We start from the raw sequence: 15,241 nt of genomic DNA, 5'->3' as shown, positions 1-15,241 counted from the left end.
GCCTGTACTCATTTTCCAGGTTCCTAAAACTGTTCTCCCTGTTTGAGGCTGAGGAATAGTAATAGCCTGGCAGTTACTATCTCCGTCTTGCTCCACAGTATTTTGTTGTTCCCATACCCTCACACTTTTGAAGTAAATTGCCTTTTTGTCAATGAACTTGTTTCAAATTATCCTTCTTTGAGTATGCCATAGTTTTTTGGTTACAATACATTTGCCATCACTTGAATCACTAATTCTGTAGACCAATGTTAAATATTTAACATGGATACACCCACATTTTTTTCTAATTCATTTAGTGGACACACACAGCATACAACTGTCTCGTGGCATTTGTGACATTTTTTACTGTCTAAAAGAGACCTTGACAGATTCAGATCGTGTATACCCTAACCAGTCACATGATCTGAAGGTGGTCATAATTCTTTCATGTGTATTGTAGAGTGTGAAAATATGGAGCATGCATTGGTGCTGAAGTACTAGGGACCAGAGGAAATATTTGAGTTATGTCCAAAAGGAGCCACATGGATGGTCTGCCCTATAAAAGAGCAATAGATATTCTATGAGGAGAGAAAAGATGGCTCTGAGACAAGAGAGATTTTCAGGATATTACAGGGCCCCTACTGGTGTAAAGTGTTCATGAGAGCTCTTTGAAGAAACAGGTGGCCTGAGAGGTGTAAATCACTGAATGAGAGATCTCTGTGGAGTATGGATACACTGCTGGAGAAATATCACCAAGGACTGCCTGGGATCTCATTGCTCTGAGAAAACAGGTAAAGGAAAATTGGTATCAAGTGCCTTCTACAAGGAATAAGGTCTACCAGATTGGATATGGTGGTGCAGACTTGGGAAGCAAGAAGGGATTCTATGTTAGGCCATTCTCGTGTTGCCCTAAAGAAATACCTGAGACTGGCTAATTTATAAAGAAAAGAGGATTAATAATCTTACAATTCTGCAGACAGTACAAGAAGTGTGGTGCCAGCATCTGCTTCTGGTGCAGGCCTTAGGAAGCTTACAATCATGGCAGAAAGCAAAACCAGAGCAGACACATCGTGTGGTGAGAGTGGGAGGAAGAGAGAGGCAGAGGAGGTGCCACACACTTCTAAACAACCAGATCTCACATGAGTTCAGAGAAAAAAAATCACTTATCGCGAAGGGGGTAATGCTAAACCATTCATATGGGATCAGCCTCCATGATCTAATCATCTCCCATCAAGGCCTCTCCAACATTGGGGATTACATTTCAACAGATTTGGATTAGACAAACATCCGAACTGCATCAGATGCCCACTCTTGAAGTTCAGTCCTCCACAGGCTAGGGTCCAGGGTAGGGCAGGATAAGCAGATGGTTTTCCAACATGTTCCTATAAGCTTCATAATAGACTCCAATCTTGTCCTAAAATACACTTTTGGTGTAGTGCATTTCCTTGCAAGGGATCAGTGTTATGTACTGGTACCACTCTCAGATGTCCAAAAGTAAAGAACAGATTTAGGATTAAACAAAAATGAACTAAGACTTTATGAGATGAAAAAAAAAAAATGCCAGTTTTTCACACCTGTGTTAAAGAAGTAGCCCTTGTGTCAAATTGCCTTTGAGAAAAGCATCTCAATAAATCCTCTTGCTTTCTGAAGTTACTGAAGACAGAGACTCTGGAGTGAGGAGAAGCAAACACACATCCCTCATACAGTTTGTCAAACATATGGAGAAGACCCAGCTAGAAACAAAGCCCATTTCCCAGTCTCCATCCTTTGTGAATTCTGTTTCTATGATATGAATCACTACAGAGCTGACTGACACAGATGGGATCAGATATAGCCTGGCAGCTTCCAGAGCAAAGTGCCTGCAAGGAACAGGGAACATGAACATCCTCCAGGTAGAGATCAGGAAGAAAACTCTCCCAAACAGGACCTCACAGATAAGTTTGAGTACCCTTCAAGGAAATGCGGGTTGGACTAGGAGAAAAGCCTTTGAGTCTTTAGTTGGTGGAGGGCTAGATACTGCTAGTAAATATCATGTGAATGTTCTTACTGACTTTTTAAAGAGGGAACATGGCCAGGCATGCTGGCTCATGCCTGTAATCCCAGCATTTTGGGAGGCTGAGGTGGGAGAGTCACTTGAGCTGAGGAGTTCAAGACTAGCTTGGAAAACACAGGAAGACTCTGTCTCTTCACAATAATAATAATAATAATAATAAAAACCAGAAACATATTATTATGCATCCCTTCATTGAATAGATATTAATATATTACATAAGTGAGCCAAGCACTGGTCTAGGCACTAAGGGTTTGGCACTATGCAATACAGACAAAGAAGAAAACATTAAAATAAAAATCCTTGCCTTTATGGAACCTACATTGTAATCAGGAGAGAGAGACAACAAACAAGATCAATGAGTTAGGAACATGGTAGATTTGAGTGGTGGTAAGTGCTAACGAGCAAATCAAACTGAGACTGGGTCTAAGAACATGTGAAGGCAAAACTGTGTCAACAACTGCAAGAATAGGGCACCAAGCATAGGGAAGATCAAGTGTGAAGATCCAGAAGAGCAGCTTTATGTTCCAGAAACAGCACAGAGGTCAGCACAGCTGCAGGGGAATGAACCAGATTGACAATAGCAGGAGAAAAGGTCAGAAGGCAAAGAGGACCTAGATCTTAGGAGACTTCTGGGAGACTTTGGCTTCTATGTAGTGTGAGACAGAAAAGTTGGAGGCTGATGGCAAGGAAGTGACATGACCTGACATTAGTTTGACCACCATTCTGACTGTGGTGTTAAAAAAAATGACTGAAAAAGAACAAGCTCTGAGCAGGAGACCAGTTAGGACCCACTGAAATAGCACAGCCAGAGACGACTGGGGCTTGGACAAGGTGCCAGCAAGGGAGGTGGTGAAGGCCAGTCCAATTCTGGCTGAGTTTTAGCTGTAGAGACTGCAGGTTGTGATGGCCAAACTGCTGGTACATTTCCTCCTGTGCCAGAAGGGGTCTATTTCACAATGTTCCACCTACATCAAAGCAGCTAATGTAGATTGGCTGAGGGCTGCAAATGTTCACTGGTTAGGGATTAGGAACTTAACATGAAAAGAAACAGTATTTCAAAAGAGTAGAACTCTCTCAAGTGAAGGATTTGGTTTTATCAGATTTATATTTCCATAACACGTTAAAGGATGCACAAGAGCAACAGCAATAGCAACTACATCTTTCAAGAGAGATGGGGGCTGCTAATTGCAAGACTTTACATTTTCTGAGTGTGTGTCATGCTAGTTGAGAGTTAAGGCTAAAAAATAAGAATATCGGGCAAATGTTTCCAGTGGTGTGGCCACTTTATCCATAGCACTCAAAGGCGGAATGCCAAGGATCGGCATATCTACAGGGCCTTCTAAAAATATATCAGGCCTGAGAAAATCATCAGCTCCAAAACACAAAAAGGAAACTGCAAAGTGAAAATTAATAAATATTTAATTAAATTTTAATTAAATGCCTACAAATGCATAACCTATGTCAACTTCACTAATTGTTAAAATTTGAATTCATAAAAAATGTCATGATGCATGAGAACAATTTTAGGTTATATTTTCTCACTTTGCAAGAATCCATAAGTTATGATTAATGCAGTACAATCAGAGCCAAATGTAATTTTATTATAAGTCACTTCAGCAAAACAATTTCAAAAGCAATATTATAACAATCCTTTAAAATTGTTTACTGTAAAAGTCATTTGGTGTGTTATTTGGGTGTTATATCTGAGAAAGGGGAGGCAAAGTGTCTGACTGAAGTCAGAGCGAATCTTCAGGGTAAATGGAGACATGACCCAGAGAGAATTTGTTGAATGTCTTCATTCCCCATGAAGTCTTCAGTGAGAAGTCTGATATCTTGTGGAGTTAAAACCCACCAAAATGCTGATCTTGTTTCAAGGTAGGATTGGAACAAGATCAGAGTCTGTCTAGGTAGGGAAAATTAAGTCTGGGTAGCTTTGAATTATATTAAATGTTGACTCTGACTATGCTTTAATTTAAACAAGCTAAAAACAATAAATGTAGAGATGACTGTTTTGGAAAAATATAAACTGAAGTTTTAGGTTACGTTTGCAAAATGTTTGGATTTATTATGTTCAAGAATGTTTGTTCTATGTTTATAATTTGTAGATTGTCTGACAGAAAAAAATAAAGCTTACTGCTTTAAAAATGAACACAAGTTACCGAGAATTTTTTATCTGACCCTAACAAAGGAAAAGCTACAAACCACAGCAGCATGTACCACTTCCATAACAAGGCCAGGATGGAATATACTGACAGGAGTATTTCCACAGTTAACAAGAGGGAAAAAAAAGAAGTAAAAATAGCTTTTTAAAAAAACTTTCAGCAATAAATTGTCATCTTATTAAAATGTAAGTTGCTGGGATGCTGTATGCATTAAATCATTGCAATAATAGGAAGATTTGCACCAAGATTTGCAGCCATTATGAGGCCATGACTAGAAAATTTGCCATTATTCAAGTTTGATCACTTGAAATGCCAAACTTTTAACACCTCCCTTTCCTATTTTCCACTGAAAATGAACCTCCCTCCCAATCCAAAGAAAGTATAGGAAATGTAGTGAGGATATATTTTTTTTATTATTATTATTCTTGTACTTTAAGTTCTAGGATACATGTGCAGAATGTGCAGGTTTATTACATAGTATACACGTGCCGTTGTTTCTTGCTGCACCCATCAAACTGTCATCTACATTAGGCATTTCTCCTAATGCTATCCCTCCCCAGCCCCCCAGTTCCTGACAGGTCCCAGTGAAATATGTTCCTCTCCCTGTGTCCATGTGTTCTCATTATTCAACTCCCACTTATGAGTGAGAACGTGCAGTGTTTGGTTTTCTGTTCCTGGATTAGTTTGCCGAGAATGATGGTCCCTAGCTTAATCCATGGCCCTGCAAAGGACACAAATTCATTTTTTATGGCTGCATAGTATTCCTTGGTGTATATGTGCCACATTTTCTTTATGCAGTCTGTCACTGATGGGCATTTGGGTTGGTTCCAAGTCTTTGATATTGTGAACAGTGCCACAATAAACATGTGTGTGCATGTGTCTTTATAGTAGAATGATTTATAATCATTTGGGTGTATACCCAGTAATGGGATTGCTGGGTAAAATGGTATTTCTAGTTCTAGATCCTTGAGGAATTGCCATACTGTCTTCTACAATGGTTGAACTAATTTACACTCCCACCAACAGTGTAAAACCGTTCCTAATTCTCCACATCCTCTCCAGCATCTGTTGTTTCCTGACTTTTTAGTGATCACTGTTCTAACTGGCATGAGGTGGTATCTCATTGTGGTTTTGATTTGCATTTCTCTAATGATCCATTGATGATGAGCTTTTCTTCATATGTTTTTTTGGCTGTGTAAATGTCTTCTTTTGAGTCATGCCTGTTCCTATCCTTCACCCACTTTTTCCTGGGGTTGTTTTTTTTTTCTTGTAAATTTGTTTAAGTTCCTTGTAGATTCTGGACATTAGCCCTTTGTCAGATGGATAGATTGCAAAAATGTTCTCCCATTCTGTAGGTTGCCTGTTCACTCTGATGATAGTTTCTTTTGCTGTGCAGAAGCTCTTTGGTTTACTTAGATCCCATTTGTCAATTTTGACTTTTGTTGCCTTTGCTTTTGGTGTTTTATTCATGAAGTCTTTGCCCATGCCTGTGTCCTGAATAGTATTGCCTAGGTTTATTTCTAGAGTTTTTATGGTTTTAGGTCTTAAGTTTAAGTATTTAATCCATCTTGAGTTATTTAAGGGCAATATCCCTGATTAACATTGATACAAAAATCCTCAGTAAGATACTGACAAAATGAAGATGTATCTTTATATTTTTTATTTGTTGTCCTATTTTTAGTTCCTATTCACTACAAAATCTTTTTTTTTTTTTTTTTTTCACTTTCTAAGGGAGGGGAGGAATCAGTTTTTAAAAAGTTTTCAAACATGTTTTTCTTTCTTTTTTTTTTTAAGTAGTTTCAGGGTATAGTGGTCTAAAAGATATCTTATTTATAGAAAAAATACAAGGCTCTAAAAGCTCATTAAAATCACTAGGCAGTGAGAATAAGGGAGCATTCAAGGGCTTTAGCCTTGCCTGGGATTCCAACAGGTTTGTGTTTGAATACCTTTGCTCCTTACTAGTTAGCCTTCTCACTAACTTCTGTAAGGCATAATTCCTTATTTGGTAACTCATACGGTTTTTGTAATAATTATATTATAGAATATATATAAAACTTTATCAAATGTGTGAGGTCAGAAAGCTACACTGAACCACACTATGTTTAGTTCACTAATGTGTATGTTCAAGATAAAATTATATAAGAGGTAAAGTTTAAAATATTTTATATTTATATTTAAAATATTTATCATAAAACTTTTCATTATGAAGTTATTTAATCTATCCAGAATAAACTTTTTTTTTGAGGCGGAGTCTCGCTCTGTCGCCTGGACTGGAGCGCAGTGGCCCAATCTCAGCTCACTGCACGCTCCGCCTCCCGGGTTTACGCCATTCTCCTGCCTCAGCCTCCCGAGTAGCTGGGACTACAGGCGCCCACCACCTCGCCCGGCTAGTTTTTGTATTTTTAGTAGAGACGGGATTTCACCGTGTTGACCAACAAACACAGCACACTCTGATGCTTTAAAGTAGGTGTTAAAGGCCTTAGAGTACCTTAACCTTTAGACAGGGTGCATGTGATGGCCCATTAGTTATCTCCTCATTATCAACACCTACCCTCTCCCGAGGCCTACTGTGTATTCGTCCTATGCTGGGCCTCATCAGCGGTGCCTGCTATTCCCTGACTGTGATCTTTTGCTCTGGGGTATTCCATTTCACTCTTTACTAGGATTGGTTGTATTCAAACAAACTAATGTGTTGATCCTAGATCTTATTACTGAACAAACGTCAGCTCTACCACCTCACCCATGTAATTATGGCATATGTTAGTTATGCAAATTAGATATTCCTTATTCACTAATGCTGGTAACCTGTGAGCCCCCACTGGGAGTTAGAGTCACAATCCACAGAGTAAATGAGTTAGTAATCTTGAGTACTTTCACCTGTGTGCAGCACCGTGTTAACATCATATCAATACTGGCTTTTAAGAGCCAAAGAAATAAAAAATCATCAATTGGTTTACCACATGGTTAGAGGTGCAGAATTCATTTTGGCTTGAAAAGTAAGGATTTGACCCAAGTCTTAGGCAGATGGAGCACAAAATTATTTTCTTCTTTAATGCATGTTACAGGCCATTAATAAGGCTTAGAATTCCCATTTGCACACAGATATGAGTAACCTCAGCAAATTGAGAAAGTAGCCCCAGAATTGTGTGGGATGATAAACTCTTTCTGTTCCCTTGTATCTTCCAACCTAGACTTAGAATTAAGCACACAAGAACATTTGAGATAATTTACCCCATAACTTTTATGTATTTGGTTAAGGAATTATTGCATGTTGGGTATTTTATGTTCCTTAAAGTTTTAAAGGAATTTAACCCATAAGAATAAATTAAAATGTATAACTCAGTACTGGATTTAGGCTTATATTAAAGTTTAAATGTTATCATTTATCTATAGCACTGGAACATTAATAGCCTTTAGGATTCAACATATCTATAAGTTTAATCTATTGAAAGTTATTTAAATACTCAAGATTTTATTTAAATCAAACAAGAAAAATGTTTTACAAGGAAATCAAATATGTTAGCTATATAAACGCCATGTTTAATGTTTGTAGATGTTTAATTAAATTGAAAAATGACATTAAATTTATTTAAAGTTCTCTTTAAGGTGATTATTACAATGTGCTAGACTAATAAACAGAATAAAAAATTTTGTAGAAACTACGTTTTCTATTTTACAACTACAATGAGTGGAATACTAATTTTTAAAAACAACCACAATGTCTTTTGTTATTATTATCATAAGTATCACTATCATTGCCTTTATTAGTCTGCTAGAACTGCTATAATGAAGTACCACATACTGGGCAGTTTAATCAACAGAAATTTACCATCTCACAGTTTTGGAAGCTAGATATCGAAGATGAAGGTATCCTCAGATGTAGTTCTTTAAGGTCTGTGGGGGAGAATCTGTTTCTTACCTCTATTATAGTTTCTGGTGGTGTGCTGGAAATCATTAGCATTCTTTGGCTTGTCCAACAATCACCCTCATCTCTGCCTTCATCTTTACATAGCATTCACCCTGTAGGAAAGTCTGTCTCTCTCTACAATTTCTCCTTTTATAAGGACACCAATCACATTGATCTAGAGCCCATCTAATGTCCTCATTTGTCCCCAGGGAGCTCAACATAACTTTCTTGAAAAACGCAGTTCAACCCATAACACTGCCTATCAAAGGTTTTCAACACTTCTTTCAAACATGTTTAAATTATTCTCTTAATTAATTTGTGTCTTTCCCCCCGCACCCCACCCCCACCCCCCGAGACAAAGTCTCACTCTGTCGCCCAGGCTGTAGTGCAGTGGTGTGATATAGACCCACTGCAACCTCCTGCCTCAGTCTTCTGAGTAGCTGGGACTACAGGTGTGTGCCACCAGACCCAGCTAATTTTTATATTTTTATTAGAGATGGGGTTTCACCGTGTTGGCCAGGATGGTCTTGATCTCTCTTGACCTTGTGATCCACCCACCTCAGCCTCCCAAAGTGCTGGGATTATAGGAGTGAGTCACCACACTCGGCCATAATGTACCAGTTTTTAAACTGATGACACACAGTACTGTGTTCAACTGGCTCTGTCACTTATCCTGTGATGAAATTACTTTCTATGTTTTTGTATCTATAAAACAAGAATGGTAATATACTCCTTGAAGTGCTATTATGATAATTAAATAAAATAAAGCCATACAGAATAATGTCTTATAAACAATGGAATCTCAGTTAGTTAAAGCTTCTACCACTACTATTACAATATCTCTTTTTACTGTTTCTAATTCTTGGAGGCAAAGAAATATCTGTTCTTATGAGTATTTAAATTGCCAATTGTTTTAGTGTCCATTGGCTGGTCTAACAAATTATCACAAATTTAGTAGCTTAAAGCAACATCAATTTATTATCTTACTGTTCTGGAGATAGGACAGAAGTCTGAATTGAAGCTCAGAGGACTACAATCAAGGTGTCAGTAGGCTGACTCCTTCTGGAGGCTCCAGGGGAGACTCTGCTCTTTGCTTCTCCTAGCATCTGCAGACCGTCATCACACTGGCTTGTGGCCACATCACTCCAACCTCTGCTTGATCATCATCACATTGCCTTCTCCTCCCTGACTGTAATTCTACTGCCTCCCACTCCTAGAGCCCCTTATGATTATATGTGGCCAACCAGAACAATCAGGATAGTCTTTCTATCCCCAGATTCTTAATTTAGTCATGGCTTCAAAGCCACTTTTACCATGTAGGGTAACATATACACACATATCATCCCCACTTTATGATGATTCTACTTATGATGATTTTTTGACTCTACAATAGTGTGGAAGTGATATCATTGAGTAGAAACTGTACTTTGAATTTTGAATGTTGGTCTTTTCTAGGGCTGGGGATATGCAGTGCAATACTCTCACACAATGCTGGGCAGTAGCATTGGACTGTAGCTGTTCATCAGTCATGGATCACAAAGGCAAACAACCAATACTCTACAGTGTACTGTGTGGCCAGATGGTTTTGCCCAACTGTAGACTAATGTAAGTGTTTTAAGCACTTTTAAGGTAGACTGAGTTAAGTCATGATGTTCCTTAGGTCAAGGTATTAAATGTATTTTTGATGGATGATATTTTCAACTTATGACAGGTTTATTGATTGTAAGTTGAGGAACCTCTGTGTTCACAGGTTCTAGAGATTAGCACATGGACATCTTTGCGGGGACATTCTTATTCAGCCTACCATGTCAATTTGGATGAAAACATTTCCGCCATCTTAACACAGGAGTTCTTGTTAAGTTATAGAAAATGCCAGAAAAATGTCAACAATGTGTGCTTATGTAAGTGTGTGCATAAGATGTGTTAGGGGAAGTAAATTTTTAAGTTATGATGATATGACTTCAATAAATATTAAACTAAAAACAAATATATTTTAGCATTAATATTTTCAGTTTAACAAAAACTAACATGGGATTTATAACATTTTATTGAAAAAGCTCAATGTTGTGTTAGTATAACCCAAATAATGTATGATTGTGTCACTGGTTAAATTCACTTTTACGTACTATGAAAAAAGGGAATATTTTACAGATAAGGAAACTGAGACAGAGTGCAGGATTGGAAATAGGGGCATATGTGGTGTTATACAGAAAATGTCATGGTACTGCCAAAATAGAATCCTGAGTTTCAGTTCAGAGTTGAAGAAGAAAATATTATTTCCTTGAAAAGGGATTTCACCCTACCTCACCAAGTAAGGTAGAGCATTACTATCTCAGAAGGAGGCCTATAAATGTCTGATAAGATTGGGGTCCAAGACCAGGAAGAACTGAAGATGCAGATGTCCCACATGGTCCAAATAGAAATGGAGCTGGGCATCCCACAGATGTCTCAGACAGCTGCAAAGCATAGTGTAAGGAAATTGAGCCCATCACGAAAAGCAACAGAGGTAAACATTAGTCTTCAGATTCAAAAGTTCAGCTAGCACCTCCTCCTTCCCCTTCCACAATTTCTCACTGGCATGTCTACATGTTAAAATTAAAATTTAGGAACAGTTTGGAGTTAGGCCAATGCTCAGAATACAAGTAAAGAAAAAAAACAGTCCTAAAATGAGAAGGAGGAGACCAAGATTTTTAATTCTAATAATATGAAAGATAAGATATCATTAATATCATCCTACTTCAAAACACTAAGACATTCTGGGTAATATATTACAAACATCATTTTCAATGAGGGGATTTCCCCAAAGCCAAAAATAAAGAGAAAGTTGAAAGTCAGAGAGTTAAGCTGATGCTTTCACTGCCTTGGAAGCAGTCAGTTTCAAAGTCCTTCCTTAACTTTAAGCATATTAATTCAACTATGCTTGTAAAAGTTTTGAGAATGAAATCACCATCAAAAGGTGGAACAACCCAACAAAAAGTGCAGAAATTACGTATGTGAAAAAAGCAGAGAATCAGGGAACTACTTGAGGGACACAGCTGAAATACTTTTTATCTTGGACCCAGCATATCCTTTTCAAGCATTTGACAATAAATATCATGCAAATTATCATTTTGGGGGGGAATGACAAAGCTCTGTCTATGCTTAAGTCATGCGCTACAAAGCTGTTTGATGCTTATCATCTCTAAGAATCTGTCTAAAATTTAGCAAATTTTTGGTTATAGTGTTTGTCTTCCTTTTCTCTCTTCTTCCAAAGTCTTCCCTCTTTTTTCTTTTCTCCTTTTCATCTTTAGCTAATGCCAGTATCTATTTAATAAATATTATTGCCCAGCTGATTTTATCCTAAAATTTATCAATGGGTCGCTTACTTCATCTTGCATATCACCTGCAACCCTCCCTTAGGGGAAAAAAGTCCTTCTATCCACCACCACCCCCACTTTGGTGCATGACCAAACCCATAATTTTACTGCTTTGGATTCTGGAACTTACTCAGGAATCATTACCTTGCATATTTTTCTTTCTCATGTCTCTTCTCTCTCTCTCTCCCTCTTTGAATTTAACTTTGCTTAAATGTTTCTCATAATAATAAATCAAAATAAAACCTTTTCCTCCATGATTATGTAGCCCTCTTTTCCATCTATTTTTTTCTTTTACTAATCAACACTGCTGAAAGCATAACCTACACACATTTCTATTTCCAAATCCTTCATTTCCAAACCTCCAAATTGCATATAGACCGTTACACCCTTAATCTTACCTACTTGACTAAAACTTCTTATGCATAGTCAGTAGTGACTTGCTTGAGGTTAAACCCGATGGCAAGTTTGATTGTTGATCTTTACTGTCTTCTCTGCAGCTTGGAACATTAATGATTCACTCCTCCATCTTAATCACTTTCCCTGTCTTGAAACTATTTTTTCTTTTGTGTGTGACGCTATTGTTTTTTAAAAATTCTGCCCCTGCTATGACAAGATTTTCTCATATTCCCAATCCTCATTTCATCTGAAGTACTACATAAAGGAATTCTCCCCTCAGTCAGAAAATAGAGGAAGGATATTAGAAAATTAATGACCTCCATAGAACAGTGGCAAGTTAATAATCATTAGTAGACTCAGATGTAAAATCTTACTCATGGTAATAAAAGAAAACCTCATGTTTTCTCTGTTTATCTGTTTTATTCTTTTCTTTCACTGTCATTTTCTTTTGTCCTGAAGTTCTTTTTGGTCGTTGATTTACTTGAGATTGTATTCCATGTCTAATATTGCCCTATGCATGAAGCAGTGATTTGTAAGCCTTGAGTACTAGTCAGGTATTTCAATTTTGAAGCAATTCTTTGATATAGTAGATTTAAAACCATAATTTATTAGGTATAAAACTGTGTAGAAACCTGAAATTCTGGTAATGCAGAAATAACCGCAATGTTTAGGATCTTCTAAGTCAAAACATTCAACAAGAAATTTAAATTTCAATTCAATTCAACAAAGAATCCTAACTCAGATTGTGTAAGGAAAACATTATTAGGACTGGGACCATGAACTTTGATGCTCCAACACAAAAAGATTGTGTTCATGTGAAATTTACCTGGAACGTTTTCAATACTGTGTCTTCTACTAACACAATATTTCCATAGAACCCTGAATTTGATTGCAAACTATGTTCCAAAAGGACATTATGTTGAGTACACTAGGCTATATATTGGTGGTTATGAAATTTTTTAAGAGACAGATATCATAATGTCCAGTGTGTTTCCAAATTGCACTTCAAAATGTAGAAATTATTTGTGTAAATAACCATCCTGCTACATCAGATAATTTCAATTTATTTCTTTTTGCTTGGTACAGGTTATTGATTAGACCCAGTACAGAAGGCAGGACTGAATTTGATGGCATGTCTCACCACAATGGGATGAACTATAGTGTTCTCAAATAACTCAACTAGGGCACATGAAGAAAGCTATCTTTTTCACTGGTACTCTATAAAACTAATGAAATTACCCACAATAAGCACGGAAAATGTTCTGACTCTTATAGAATCCCATTAAAACTTGAAGAGATCGATTGCTCTTAGAAATAGTCTTTGCTTCTTCTAAAGTTTCATGGAATTACATATAAAGTCTCCTATCCCCAAAAGAACCAACTTTAAAAAGTTCTTACAAGCTGACTCTCCTCAAACTGCCAGCTAGAGAAGCAAGAATGTCAACGAAACACTACCAAGATGTACTGCTTCATAAAAACAAGCAAACAACAGTCATTAGTGAGAAGGTGATTTGAGAGTGTTCAGAAAGAAGTGAATGAGCCACTTATTGGAAACATACTTCAGTTACAAATACCAGATGTTATCCCATTTTCTACATATAAATATGAGGCTGAGATAGTCAGTGTAAGAACTGAAATTAGGAAAAAGAACTCTATATTGAAGTATGCATTTTAAAATATATCTTAAAGTAGTATAAAATAAAATAAATTATTTCTTAAAAATGTGTTGCATGACAATTACACTGCAGTGATGGAGCTAAGTATTGATGGGAATCAGAGACATATTTTGCACAATAACCAACCTCAAAAGCCTTACAATTTAGCACAGAAAAAGTAATATGCATTCATAACACTACTATGACACAAGGAGACTAAAATATTGCCATAATAGAAGTACAAACAAAAATGCTCTGGTAACAAAGAAGAGGAAAACTTTTTTTTCAATAAAGTGATTTTTGGGTGAAGCATAGAAATTTTACTAGTATTTCACAGGAGTATAGAATTCCAAGATAAAGGAATCTTATCAGTAAAGACATAAAATTATTAAGGTACACCTTACGTAGAGAGGTCAGCACATTATATACTTGGACCTGACTACTGCAAATGTATAAATGTATAAAGGGGAAAGTCACAAACAGGGCAAGGTATGCCAGAGAAGATAGAAGTAGTCTTATCGACAATTAGGAGTCACTGAAGATTTTTGAGGATGCACATAATATAAACTTACCAAACTTAAAATTTTAGAAACAAAAAATGTTGATAGTAATATTAAAATGTCACACAGACTCTAGTTAATAGTATTCAATAAAACCGTTGAAGAGTCAGGCACAGTGACTCACGCCTGTAATCCCAGGCCTTTGCGAGGCCAAGGCGGGTGGGTCATGAGGTGAGGAGTTCCAGACCAGCCTGGTCAATATGGTAAAACCCCGTCTCTACTAAAAATACAAAAATTATCCGGGCATGATGGTGCATGCCTGTAGTCCCAGCTACTCAGGAGGGTGTGGCAGAATAATCGCTTGAACCCGGGAGGCGGAGGTTTCAGTGAGCCAAGATCATCACTGCACTCCAGCCTAGGTGACAGAGCTAGAGAGACTCCAACTTAAAAAAAAAAAAAAAAGTTACAGAAGAAGAGAAAGCTGAAGATAGAGAAGCTATCCTGGTAATACAATAGGACAAGTGCTACATCAGAGTCCAGGAATACAAAGTAAAAAACAGTAAGTAAGGAGCAGTGTTAATAAGTAACCTATAATCCGTAAACTACAATCAGTGCCCCATTTAGTATACACTGCCTTTATGGAAGCTGTAGTATAAAATAGTATCCAGTGTAATAAATGGAAATCATAACCCTGAACAAAAGCTTTCAATAAATCATAATAATCATGAATATAAATACAATGTATAAGGCTGAACAATTTAAATTTATAAAAAAAGTCCTGCTTTCACACCTGCAACCCAGTTAAGGAGATAGGATTTTCACATGAAAACCATAAATTCAAGCTGAGAGCTACATTTGCTAAGTTCCCAGCAAGTAACATGGACACTTAGGTGGGAAAGCAGCTGAGAAGGGATGGGATAGGATGGGTATCACAGTGTTGTGTAGTAAGTGAAGCTTAAGTTCAACTATCAGGACAAGATGATGCCCAAGGAAAGACAAGAAAGGGAAGAACATTTTGGGCAACAAAAGATAAAGTTCAGAACTGTAAATAAAATTAGGCAGAAATGAAAGGAAATTGTTAGGAGAACATAGTGAGGATATCTTTAGAGAAATAGGAAGCAATCAAAGTATACAGAATGCTAACTTGTAAGCTGAAAATGGGATATCATTTCAGCAGCCATAGTCCTTTAAAATGTTTAAGGAAAAGATGTGTCAAAGCAGTTTATTAGGAAG

This window comes from Trachypithecus francoisi, unplaced genomic scaffold, assembly GCF_009764315.1.
Source record: "Trachypithecus francoisi isolate TF-2019V2 unplaced genomic scaffold, Tfra_2.0 Lachesis_group15, whole genome shotgun sequence".
NCBI lineage: Eukaryota > Metazoa > Chordata > Mammalia > Primates > Cercopithecidae > Trachypithecus > Trachypithecus francoisi.
The sequence above is the reverse complement of the archived record's forward strand: the minus strand, read 5'-3'. Positions refer to the sequence as shown.